This window comes from Medicago sativa, chromosome 4 (genome assembly GCF_051527215.1).
Source record: "Medicago sativa cultivar Bolivia chromosome 4, Bolivia_mono, whole genome shotgun sequence".
NCBI lineage: Eukaryota > Viridiplantae > Streptophyta > Magnoliopsida > Fabales > Fabaceae > Medicago > Medicago sativa.
In genome coordinates this window covers 68,598,802-68,611,281 of record NC_140752.1, presented here as the reverse complement: position 1 = coordinate 68,611,281, position 12,480 = coordinate 68,598,802, and positions in this window count along the sequence as shown.

The following is a 12,480-nucleotide window of genomic DNA, read 5'->3' as shown; positions in this document are numbered from 1 at the left end:
TTTGTGTAGCTTTATAAGTGTGGTTTTTGCAATGTGAATTCATTTTTTATAATTCTTCATTATCACACGTTTGAGGAATATCTAAAAATGAGGGGGGGTATAACAACCCACTTTACATTCTTTAAAATAATGTGATGTGATACCACCATTTTATGGGTAACTCTTTAAAACTAAAATGTAAGATCTATATTAATATTAATTTTAATGAATAGAGTAAGTGATAGATAAAGAGTGTTCTAAGTATTTTTTTTTTTTTAAATGTTTAAAACTATATCGATGACATAAGTCGTTTCTAAGTGATAGATAGGTGTTGATGGTCATCTTCTTTCAGAAAGAAAAAAAAAATGTTAATGGTCATCTTCATTTTTTACAATTGAAATAGTGACTTAATTGAAACTGGTTTGATTAAATCAACAGAAAATAAATATGTAATTCATATTGAGTCGACATCAATTAAGTTATCATATCAGTCATATATATGAGAAAAGTCATGAGTTTTTATTTCTAAGTAGTAGTGTCAACTGTCGCTGGAAACTTAGAATTTCTAATAATTTTAAGCTCTGGTCCACGGTGAACCACTTATAAAGTAGGTCCAGCGAAGAGCTCGTCGTGTTTTAAATATTAGATACCTTGGTTAATTTTAAGAATTTTTTTGAGTAATTTTAAGGATTTAATTTATATATTGTTGGTACTCCCTTCGGTTATAAAAAGAAAAATCAAAAAATATCAAAGACAATGTAATCATTAATTGTTGTAACTTTTTAAATATTTTACAGATATACCCTTATAAAAAGTTGTGAAACATTAACTACACTTATTAATATTAAAAAGACAATCATTACGAGAGGTAGACAAGTCTTTTAAGCAATTATCACACCTTAAGAATTGTGATATTTTCTTATAAATAGAAACAAAAAAATTTGAAAATTTTCTTATAATATTTTCATTTTTAATCCATTGAAACGATTAGATCATTAAAATGTTTGACTTCAATCATAATTATTTCGCCATTAAAAAATAACTACTTAAAAGTTACTTGTTTGATTGATTATGATTTGTTGATGTTGTAGAACAGGTGTTGTAAAATAGGTGTATTAAAATTAAACACTATTTTGTCCATAAGTTCTTGCTCAAGTGGTAAAAATGTCATTGTTAGGTCGTACGTCATGACCAGGGTTCGAACTCCGGCACCTCCACTTGGGCGTGTAAGTTTATAATGACTTTGTCATTTCATAAACTACTTAAACACTTTAAGATTCATGTGTTTACCTCTTTGAAGTGTATATGAGAATATATGAAAGGATGATCACTAGCAAAACAAAGTAGTGATGCATCTACTCAGTTCTCACGAACATAACTCCCTCAAGCAGTGCTAGGTGATTCGAATTATATATATATATATATATATATATATATATATATATATATATATATAGAGAGAGAGAGAGAGAGAGAGAGAGAGAGAGAGGAGAGGTGTCTGTTTTAGGTTTCACAGAAACTAGGGTTTCTGACAAGTGAATTAGGTTAAGTGTGTCTCTTATTTATTTAACTCTCATTTATCTGTCCTTATGTGCGTGACTCTATAGGTTCTTGTAACCTTGGTAATAATTTTAAATGTTATATTTAATATTATAAACGGTTAGTTATATATAGAAACATATCATTGCTACCCAAAGTGACAAGAATATCATGTTATATAATGAAACTTTTTCATTATAATGATCATGTGTATAATCATCATTTTGTCCTCGTGTCTATATTGAACACAAGTCATGGTGTGTCGCATTTGTCTAGTTTAATTTTGGGTCCTTAGACATTTATAATGTTATGTAGGAGGGGTGAATTCCATCTTGGTCACTCATATGTCCCTCGTCAAGATTTCTCATATATATATATATATATCTGTGTGTCTGTGTGTGTGTGTGTGAGAGAGAGAGAGAGAGATCATGACACATATCCAAATTCAATCAATACAAATTGGTTACTAGGGCTTACTCTAACATTAAATTTATTGATAGGCCAGACTTAGGCTTTGCAAAGCCTACCTCGACCCAACTTGTTTCCACCCCTACTTGGAAGGTGCGCCCTTTGTATAAACCATGTAGAATTCTTATCTCCAAGGTTGTGTGTACCTTTATCCTAACTTATAGTATGCAAATTCAATGATTTCTCGAACAAATATGCTTGGGAGACTTTTGAAATAGTTGTCATAAATTTTAGTTGGCATGGAATTAATGACCATGATATGCACATGGTTAGTTGAAACAAGGTCACTAAGCCTCAAAAAGCAGGTGGCTTGGGGATCCGACATGCTCGTCTTCAAAAACTACTTTACCGAGTAAATTAGTTTAGAGCTTACTTCAATATGAAAACAAATTACAAATATCATTGCTTGAAGACAAATATATTTTAGAGGGTAAATTGTTCCTTGGCAAGAAGGTTGTTGGTATTTTAACCTTGGAGGTTGTGAAGAAGACGCCGAGTGTCCTTGAAGACAGTTTTTCGTTCAAGGTCGATGATGGGGAGACAAAAAAATTGTTCCAGCCTTGGATTCTTAAGCAGCCGCTCTGAGATTTGATTCAAGACATATCTAATTCGGATTTATGTCTCAAAGTCAAAGATTTGTGGGATAATGAGTATTTTTTTGAAGAAGCTAAATTAGTCCACCCAAGTCAATATCATCAAACCAACCCAAATGGGTTTAATAAGAGATTTATTATGGTGGACTTGCATACTGTTTTCCTTTCCAATTACTCAAGTCATTCAAAGTTTGAGTCCCTGTCCATATCATATTGTTGATGGAGGAGACCTGGATATAAAATGCTAATTTGAGTGAAGTATGTTTAACACACAGTGGTTACCGTTGACTACTATCTCGACATGTAGTGAAAACCTCGCAAGAATCTTGGAATTGAATTTGGAAATTACATTTGAAAGGTAGCGTCCAATTATTTAGTTGCAAGCTGGTCACGACTCTATTCCAACTAAAGCAGTTTTGGCACATAGAGGTGTTAATGTCTCTACTACTTATGGGTGCACAAATGACGGGTTATGTTAGATTGGATGTGACCACACTTAGCCCTAACATTAGATGTAGCCAATTTGTAGACTTGAACTCGACCCAATCAAATCGATGAGCTACAATTTCTATAATGATGGGACAACCAAAACAAGTCACCAATATATAAATATTTTATTTTAAAAAAATTACACGACAATAACATAATTTCAAAAATCACAGAATTTTACTAGCGTGATATTTCACTAACAACACTCAATCACACAACAGACACTGAAATAAAATGTATACAATTTCCATCACACTACATACAAAAGAGAAAGACGAGAGGTTTAAAAATGTAGTAAGTGCATTATACCAGATAACTTTTTCTCATCATAGTTGTCGACATCAACCATCTCACCAGTTCATTGTTCAATTTCAACGGTGTGAGTGGCAATTATGAGAGTTAGACTAAAAATAGCGAGAAAAAACATTTTCTTCAAACTAAATCGAGACTGGATGGATAACTCGCACTCGGTTCATGTTTTAATTGTATCCATATAGTGTGACATCCCATATTGCTTTTAGGATTGTCGATTGACCCCACAAACGAGCACGAGTCTTTTTAGTCTTCACTCACACGCTTTCCGGGAAACTTCCCAAAAGGTCACCCATCCCAAAATTGCTTCACATCAAACACACTTAACTGTGGAGTTCATATGGAATGGGCTACCGAAAAGAAGATGCATCTCGTTGATATAGGTAGTACCAAACAATTCTTATAAGCCTTCCTTCAATCGTGTAGTCTCATACATGCACGGTCCAGGATCCCTTTCATTCTGATGTGATTCGGTTTGCCTAGAAGCTACCAGAAGCCGCTCATTATCATACCTTGTGCATTGGCGACCACTCCCCACCCCCGTCAGCCTCGGGTGTTACATGCCCAACAGCTTCCGCTTGTTTCGTCCCAAAACCACATCATATCGAGGGAGATCTCATATTACTTTCAGGATTGCCGACTAGCCCCACAAACCAACACGAGTCTTTTAGCGTGTTTTGTCCTCATTCACACGCTTTTTGATAAACTTCCTAGAAGGTCACCCATCCCAAAATTGCTTCAAGTCAAACACGTTTAACTGTGGAGTTCTTATGGAATGGGCTACAAAAAAAAGATGCATCTTGTTGATATAGGTAGTACCAAACAATTCTTATAAGTCTTCCTTCAACCGTGTAGTCCCATACTTGCACGGTCCAATATCCATCTCATTCTGATGTGATTCGGTTTGCCTAAAAGCTATCAGGAGCCGCTCATTGTCATGCCTTGTGCACCGGCGACCACTCCCTGTCCTCGTCAGCCTCGGGCGTTACATATAGCGTCCTTTATTTTTGTCCCAATTTTATTATTATTTTGGATCAGACCCGACTCATTGTATTTGGGACGAGACGAGATACAAAATCAAGATGAGTCTTGTACACCCCTAATACTATTTTCTATTTCTCTCATAATAAATATGAGAATATTCTTCATTGTTTTCTTCTTTGCATGCATTATGATGTGGTTTAGCAGGGCTGAGGTTTCCTGAATCTGATTTCTCTGTGCTCAGGTTTAGATATAGATAAGGATAACATAACTAAGATAATTTACATGGTATTGAATGATATTGGGATTCTTGTGTCATTGATTATGTGGAATATTTGGTGTACAAGAAACAAGCCAGTGTTTTACAATGTCCATCCAGCCATGCATTCGACGGTAACAACTATCTTTACCCATTTCATCTTGCCCCCAAGTGTTTCACATCGACTCCTTTGCTCCTCATATTCACATTGCAAGGATGATGAGTTGGCAACAGGGGATGAGGACACTGTGATCCTCAAAGCAGGTTATGGTGGACTAATTTGAAAGAATGATGGTAGTTCTAATATTGGCTTTTTTGAAAATGTAGGGATCTCAAATATCTTACATGTCGAGATTCAAGTTGTAACACCCCGTTTTCCCAACGTAAAAATTTTCATAAATAAAATCAGAGTTTTCATCACAAAACGGAATGTCACATTTCTTAAAAGTCATAAATGGAATAAATTAATATTTATCCTTCAAAATTCAATCAACAATTAATTAATACTTTGCAGCGGAATTTATCAACTTCTAAAAATAGTCTTTGGCACGAAGGCTTCATCATAAAAGTCTCATAAATAGTCTAAAACATAATAATTAGTTCAAATCCAACAACTTCATTATAAATCTCTTAAAACAATACGTAAGGAATAGAAATAATGTCAAAACTCCCATCCCGTTACGTATCAGAGCACCTAAAGACACACTGTGAGGAGTCCACTCACGACCACGCCTAATCTTGATTACCTGCAAGTTACCCATACGAAGGGCAACATTTTCAAGCAGAAGGGGTGAGATTTCTCAAACAATAATACTAAGCTCATAAATCATAAATTACATTTAACAATATAAACACCTTATAATTTAACAACTATAATCAAATACATAGACATCATCATTTCTTCCTAGCAATATATCATCATATAAATATCATCACATATCTACAAAATATTAGTCATAAGCAGCATCATATATCATCTTAATACTAATCATAAACATCTTCATATATCATCAATTATCAATTATGAACACCTTCAAATATCACCGATTACTAGTCGCAAACAATCATCACATAACATCAAATATTAATCATAACATCGTCATGCATCATCATAAATATACTCATAAACATCGTCATGTATCATCATAATAATTCATCATTAAATACTTCTTTTAACTTCATAACTTAACGACTTGACTTGACAATGCAACTCTTCATCTTAAACCATCTTGACTCGACTATGCAACTCTTAACGTCTTAAACCATCTTTGATCATCATGAAAATGCAAATGCATGTGGTACCATTTTAGGACATAAGCCCTCATCGTCGTGGTTGAGCATAAGCTCTCATCGTCGTGGTTGAGCAAAAGCTCCATCGTCGTGGTTGAGCAAAAGCTCCAGGGCATGAGCCCTCATCTTTAAATGAGTATGCATGGACTCAACATCTTACGTCTTAGAAACTTCATGAACATCTTACAACTCTTGACTTAGACCGACACTTACATCTTAAATAAGACTCAGCAGTATATGCAGCATATAAATACAGCATCAAATGATAATCAACAACATCTTAAACATCACATCATCATAAGCATTATAATTAACACATATAGTGCATAAATAACAAGATCACATCCTTATATAACCCATCTTTAAATCACATATCTTCAAATAACACATCTTTAAATCAAACATTTTTAAATAGCACATCTTTACGTAACACATCTTTAAATCATACATCTTCAAACAATTCACTAACTACAATTAATCAAATAATTCATCAATTACACTTTGCTGAATAATTCATTTACACAATATCAAATACCTAATAATTTACACATCGTTAAATAACACATCATTAAAATTACACATAACAATAAACATTGAATCATTGTTTTACCTTTATTAAATAATTTAAAAAGCACTAAAAGTGTACGTGGCCTAAACAATGTCTCAAAACATAGCAAAATTCTCTTTTATTTTTATGAGCTGCTATACTTATAAGTAGCCGAAACTATAAATGCATATAGAAGGAAAATATAGATCACATAAGTAATGATATTTATGAGCTCTTAAGGTTAATTGAATTGGTAAGGCTTATATTGTTCTTTGCTTAAATATAACCTGCTATGTCACATATATGATCACAAAATTACGGCTATTGAAAACAAACCAGAAAACCAATTTTCATGAAGAGATGAAATCCTATCATTGTGATAGTAAGAGAAAGCCACATACATATACACATAAAATTAAAGTGAATATTAACTTGTATGGTAATTTAGGTATACCGAAGAAAAGAACCGATTCAGATTCTGGATCAAAGTTTTATAGTCCACACAAACCAATTCTCACAAAAATCTAATCTTAGTCTCGTAAATCGAAATTTACTCAAAATAATATAACAAAAGTATCACGGATGCAAAACATCATAATTCAGAAAAGAAAGATCAAACATATAATTACAAGCAACATAAAATAGCACGAATTTAACATCAATTTACTAAAAGATCGTGAAAAACAATAGAAAACAACATCCTTCACTACCCACATGATTATACAACCCTTATGGTGAATAAAGACCCCCTCTTACAAACTCATCCTAAAGCATGTTAGATGCAATCTAATGATTCACAGACCTAATATTAGTGAAAGATAGTCTCACCCTTACCTTAGAATTATCGATTGACAACCCTTCTCTTGGTTCTTCTCTCCACTTGTTCTCTTCTCTCTAAACCTTGTTTTCTCCTCTTTTCCAAAAAGCGGTTTTACGTAAAAACTTTTTCTAACATAAGCTTCCTTATTTATAATACTAATCATTCTCCCTAAATCTATTTAGGCCCAATAACTTATTCTTCTTTCTATTCTAACCTCCAATTCTACTTACACTAATAATTCTCATATTCTAATAAATAATAGAATAATGCCACATAATAAAATACTAACACCTCATATATATAAATAAATCACATAAATAGAGTCTAACTTAATAAACATAATTGAATAAAAAGGAGGGCGTTACACAAGTCATCTTAATCGAGGTGACGTAAGTGGCGGAGCCCGAAAATAAAATTTGAATGTGACACCAAAATAAACTATAATACACACACATAATTTATGTTTTAATGAGCGTTAATTAAACATAAATTTTTCTGTCAAAAAATTAAATTACATACTTTGAAAATTAAAAATAATTATTTACACATTACGAATGACTTGAAAGTGTGATATTAAAACATATTGGGATATAGAAGAGGTGGCTCAAAAGATAATTTTATTTAAAATTCAATGTTTTTTTAGTAATTTTCCCCCGAGCCCTAGAGGGGCTCCGCCACTGGGTAAAGTAGTGTCGGGAGACGGGATATATGAATCTTATGTGTTACTTTAACTCTCTTCATATCGTAAGGTTGGTGATGACGGATACTCTAGGTCCTATTATTATGCAAATCTCCATATGCAAATCTCTTGAAACATCCATATATATCTTGTTAAAGATTAAAAACTATTCAAAAATGATAATATTCATTGGACCTTACGTGGAGTATTTGCGAATCAATGATATGGCCCACGCCATGATCATAGGTTTTTTAATGCATCAATCAGTAAGTTAGGCATATGAGTTATACGTATTTTGCTGTCCACCAGTATAATTAATGTTGCTGTTTTGTTTTTCACCAAAAATAAACAAGGTTGCTTCCTTAGAAAAAATATAAACAAGGTTGCTATTTTGTCACTGTTTATGCGATTTCAATACAACCAATTTGTTTATACCAACTACACTGGCCACGCGAGGCACGAGGGGCACGCTGACAGCGTTATCTCAAAAATAAAATAAGCATATGGGGTAACATGATGTATGCCTATCCTATGTTCATACTAGTTATTTCTACTAGTGTGGAAATTTATAAATTAGTTTATTCCAATTTGAAAAATCTTGCAAGACACATGGGAGTTATTAAATGTATAAATTATTTTAAGATTCATTAAATAATTTTGTGTATCATCCCCGTGAGCTTAGCTCAGTTGGTAGGGATATTACATATTATATGCATGAGTCGGAGTTTGAAATCCGGACACTCTACTTCTCTACAATTAAATTGTGTGAACTCTAGCCTACTTGACAAAAAAAAAAATTGTGTATCATAACTATGTAACAGTTGTATGAATTACAAAAAAAGAAAAGAAAAAAGAGTGAGGTTTATATAGGATTAATTAAATGAAAACTCCAACCTTAATTTTTTTAATGAAAGAAACTCTATCTTCTCTTTAACATCTATTCTTATTCATTTATTGGCAGGATATTTTAAACAATTTAAAGACTCTATTCCAATTTCAAAATTGCACCCATGATAAAAAGAAGCACTAAAACTTAAAAAGAGTCATCATTTATTTAAATTGTATTTTACGCAAAAAAAAATTATTTGTTTTGTAACTAGAAAAACTTGTAATTTTTTTTTTTAACCAAATAGATGTGCAACTAAGGTACTAGAACCCCTCAAGAAATATACTGAGAGAATGAAACAAATACAACGAAGGAGAGAGATTAGGCCAAAACCTCCTTGGAAGGATATTAACCTCTAGGAAGTCCTAGTCAATTCCTAACAAATTTCAAAAGTCAAAAGAGGCAATTCATTCCAATAAACAAAAGATGTGAGAGATAATAACCAAATATTACTTAAGTTGTCAACACATTGATTTTCCTCCATAAAAACATGAGCGACAATGAAATTCAAGTTTAAGATGAGAAGCTTGCAATTGAACCATTTGTTTCTTAGGTTCCAAGGTACTAAAGAAGATGACTTGAAAGTCAAGATAACCATAGTTGAGTCAATATTGAGCCATGGATTCCCCAAATTCTTTTTTGGAAGCTATTTCAATAGCTTTCATTGCTCCTAGGAGTTTTACATAAAAATCAGAATCAACACTCAAGTTTTCTTCAAGACCAGCAAGAAACGCAACTTCATTGTTTATGAAAACTGCACCACATGAAGATGCTCCAGAAATAGAAGCACCATATGTATTGCATTTCACCCAGTTAGCTATTGGAGGATGCCAAATTACTTCTTTAAATAACATAAAACTTGTAAATAACATAAAAAAGAATCATTCTTGTAAATAACATAAAAGAGCCATATTTAGTCATTAACTTAAACTGCTATCAAATTGGGGTTGTTGAGATGTCTATGCTTGCATACTATATCTTTGTACTATATTTTTAGTTTTAAAAAAGTTATTGCAAAAAGCTAAAAGTAATAATGGACAAGAAAATGAAAAAAAATTGGTATATCAAATATTAAAAACACATGAAAATACTTGATTTTTTTTATTATTTTATCTTTAAAAATTCATTTTGGATCTAAATAATTTATTGTGGTGTTTGTTCCGTTCAAATTGAAATATCAACTTCAACTCATTACATATTCAACTAATAAGGACTTGGGTATCAACATTGCATATTTGAAGGCATGATATTTCAACCACTTTAATTTTGTATCTTTTATAAGTGTTATGCTACTGTCAAAACCAGGGCTAATTTCATAAGTTTGTACACCACATCAAATGTAGTGAACTTGTTTGTTTTCACAAGCTTTGCACAAATATCTAAAAGTCCTTTCAAATTTGCAAAATTGGAGTCACCTCAAACATTTTTAACATAATTCTGAAGCTGATGGCACACCACCACTTTCGGCACATCTTTAAACTACTTTGGATAAATCTCTAATTTGCAAAAATTGGTCACCTCAAACATTTCTAACGTAATTCTAAAGTTGATGGCACACCACCATTTTCGGCATGTCCTTAAATTCCTTTGGATAAAGCTCAATCATCCTCAATAATTTGTCCACGTCAAAAGTTGCAAATGATGATGTTGGACTCAAGCATGCAACACATTGTAAAAGTTAAGCATTCTATTCATCGTACCTAGCATTGAGCTCCTGCAGTTGCAAATATACAATACTAGACAAATAGTCATGCTTATAATGATGCAAATTAGAGACACTTGAATTTTGCCGCATAGGTTTTTCCCATTGCACATATGTAGCACCTATATCAGGCACGTCAATATCAAGCTTATCACATTTTTTTACAACCTTAGACATAAGTTTTTTCTCCAGCCACAATTCCTCAATTCTTGTAATTCTTCTTTGCTATCATCGACAAGTGACAAAGAATTCAAAATATCTTGATCATACTTTTGCAGCACTACATTCAAACAATTATAATCCGTAAAACCTCAATCATCATATGTAACATGAAGATAAAATCAAAGATTGAAACACGTCTAGCAAAAACATTATTTCACCATGTTTTTCAAATGATGTATCATTCTCTACTTCTTCAAGTACCCCAACAATGACACATATAAAGTCATCAAACTAGTAACATTCCTGAAGTGAAAACTCCAATGAGTATCACCAGCTCAAGCAATAGACGATTTTTTATTACTTTCGGTACTAGTATCTATATGACCATCCTCAATCAAGTTAGCAAAATAAATTGTGTAACACCTCGCTTTTTAACACTAAAACATTGTGTCTGTTGTTTTTTAACGAAAGAAAAGTGCTAAACATTTTTAATCACAAGTCATAAACTTTTATTCACAAAATATTTTAAATGTTCCTTTTCAAAATGAAGGTCAGAGTTATATAGAGATTTGCATGACAATTCAATAAGTTACAAGACACGATTACATCCATACAGAGAGGAAGAATTTTCTATCAAAAGTGTTGCCCAAAATTAAAAGGACTCCTAAGTTGATCTTTTGCTCTAATACATAAAGTTGGGTATTAGACCTACTAACGACATCAACCTATAAGCCAACTCCCTACCAACTATGAGAGTGGTCTCGAGCACGTCCCCTATGAACGTGATCTATCTTGCGGCTGGGTCAAATCCCCAAGACAAAATAGTCCACTCATACGAGGAGGTGGAATCGTCATCTTACGCTGTCGTAGCTCAGCTCCCTTTGGAATCGTCATAATCTAATGGCGTATAGCCCACACATCCACCGAAAGGGTCACCACTCCAAAAATAACAAATATACAAGAAGCATAAACAGAGCAAACATTATACGTGGATTAAAGATCTCATTTTAACCCACGTATGGAAACAAGTAGAAATTAAGATTATTAAAAATTATTAAGACACAATTCCTAATGCAATGACTATATGTCGATGCATATGATTCCGGAAATAATACCGCTCCATAGAGGGTTGTGGCAGCGCCACTAAGGAGATGAGTATTTTACTCATCTATCAGACTCGATGATCCACTACGGGATAAGGTGGTTTAAAAACGCACCCCGTACCACCTCTCCTGTGTGCACCTCGTGACTCCTCTCTGGTGGCCACATAACTATGAAATGCATAAGCATACGATTTCCCATATATGCATAAGCATTTCTAATCATATGCAATATCTCAATTATATCATCAACATATGTAAATAATTAATATCAAGAATAAACATTGCATAGTAAACATTTATTCACTATAGCAACTAGGCATCCTCAAACACGTAATCAAATCCAGAGCAATTATAAACATAAACATCATTTTATTTTAATGGAAAAATATATAAAAATAGAGAGGTGCCCTTACCTCGACTAGCTTTTCATCCAAACAAATTTGACCTTGTCCCTTTTATATCTTTTAGTCATCAAAATCTCTCGAAATAACGACCTTTATTTCTCTTCTTACTCACCCCTCCAATTTTCATTCAAACTCACACAATCACCTTTCCTTCAAAATTCAAAGCACCAACACTCAAGAGAAAGAGAAAGGAAAAGAAAAGAAAACTAAAGAATTATAAAAAGATGATCAGAATTGAGAGAGCAAGAAAAGTAAAGTTAGGCCGAT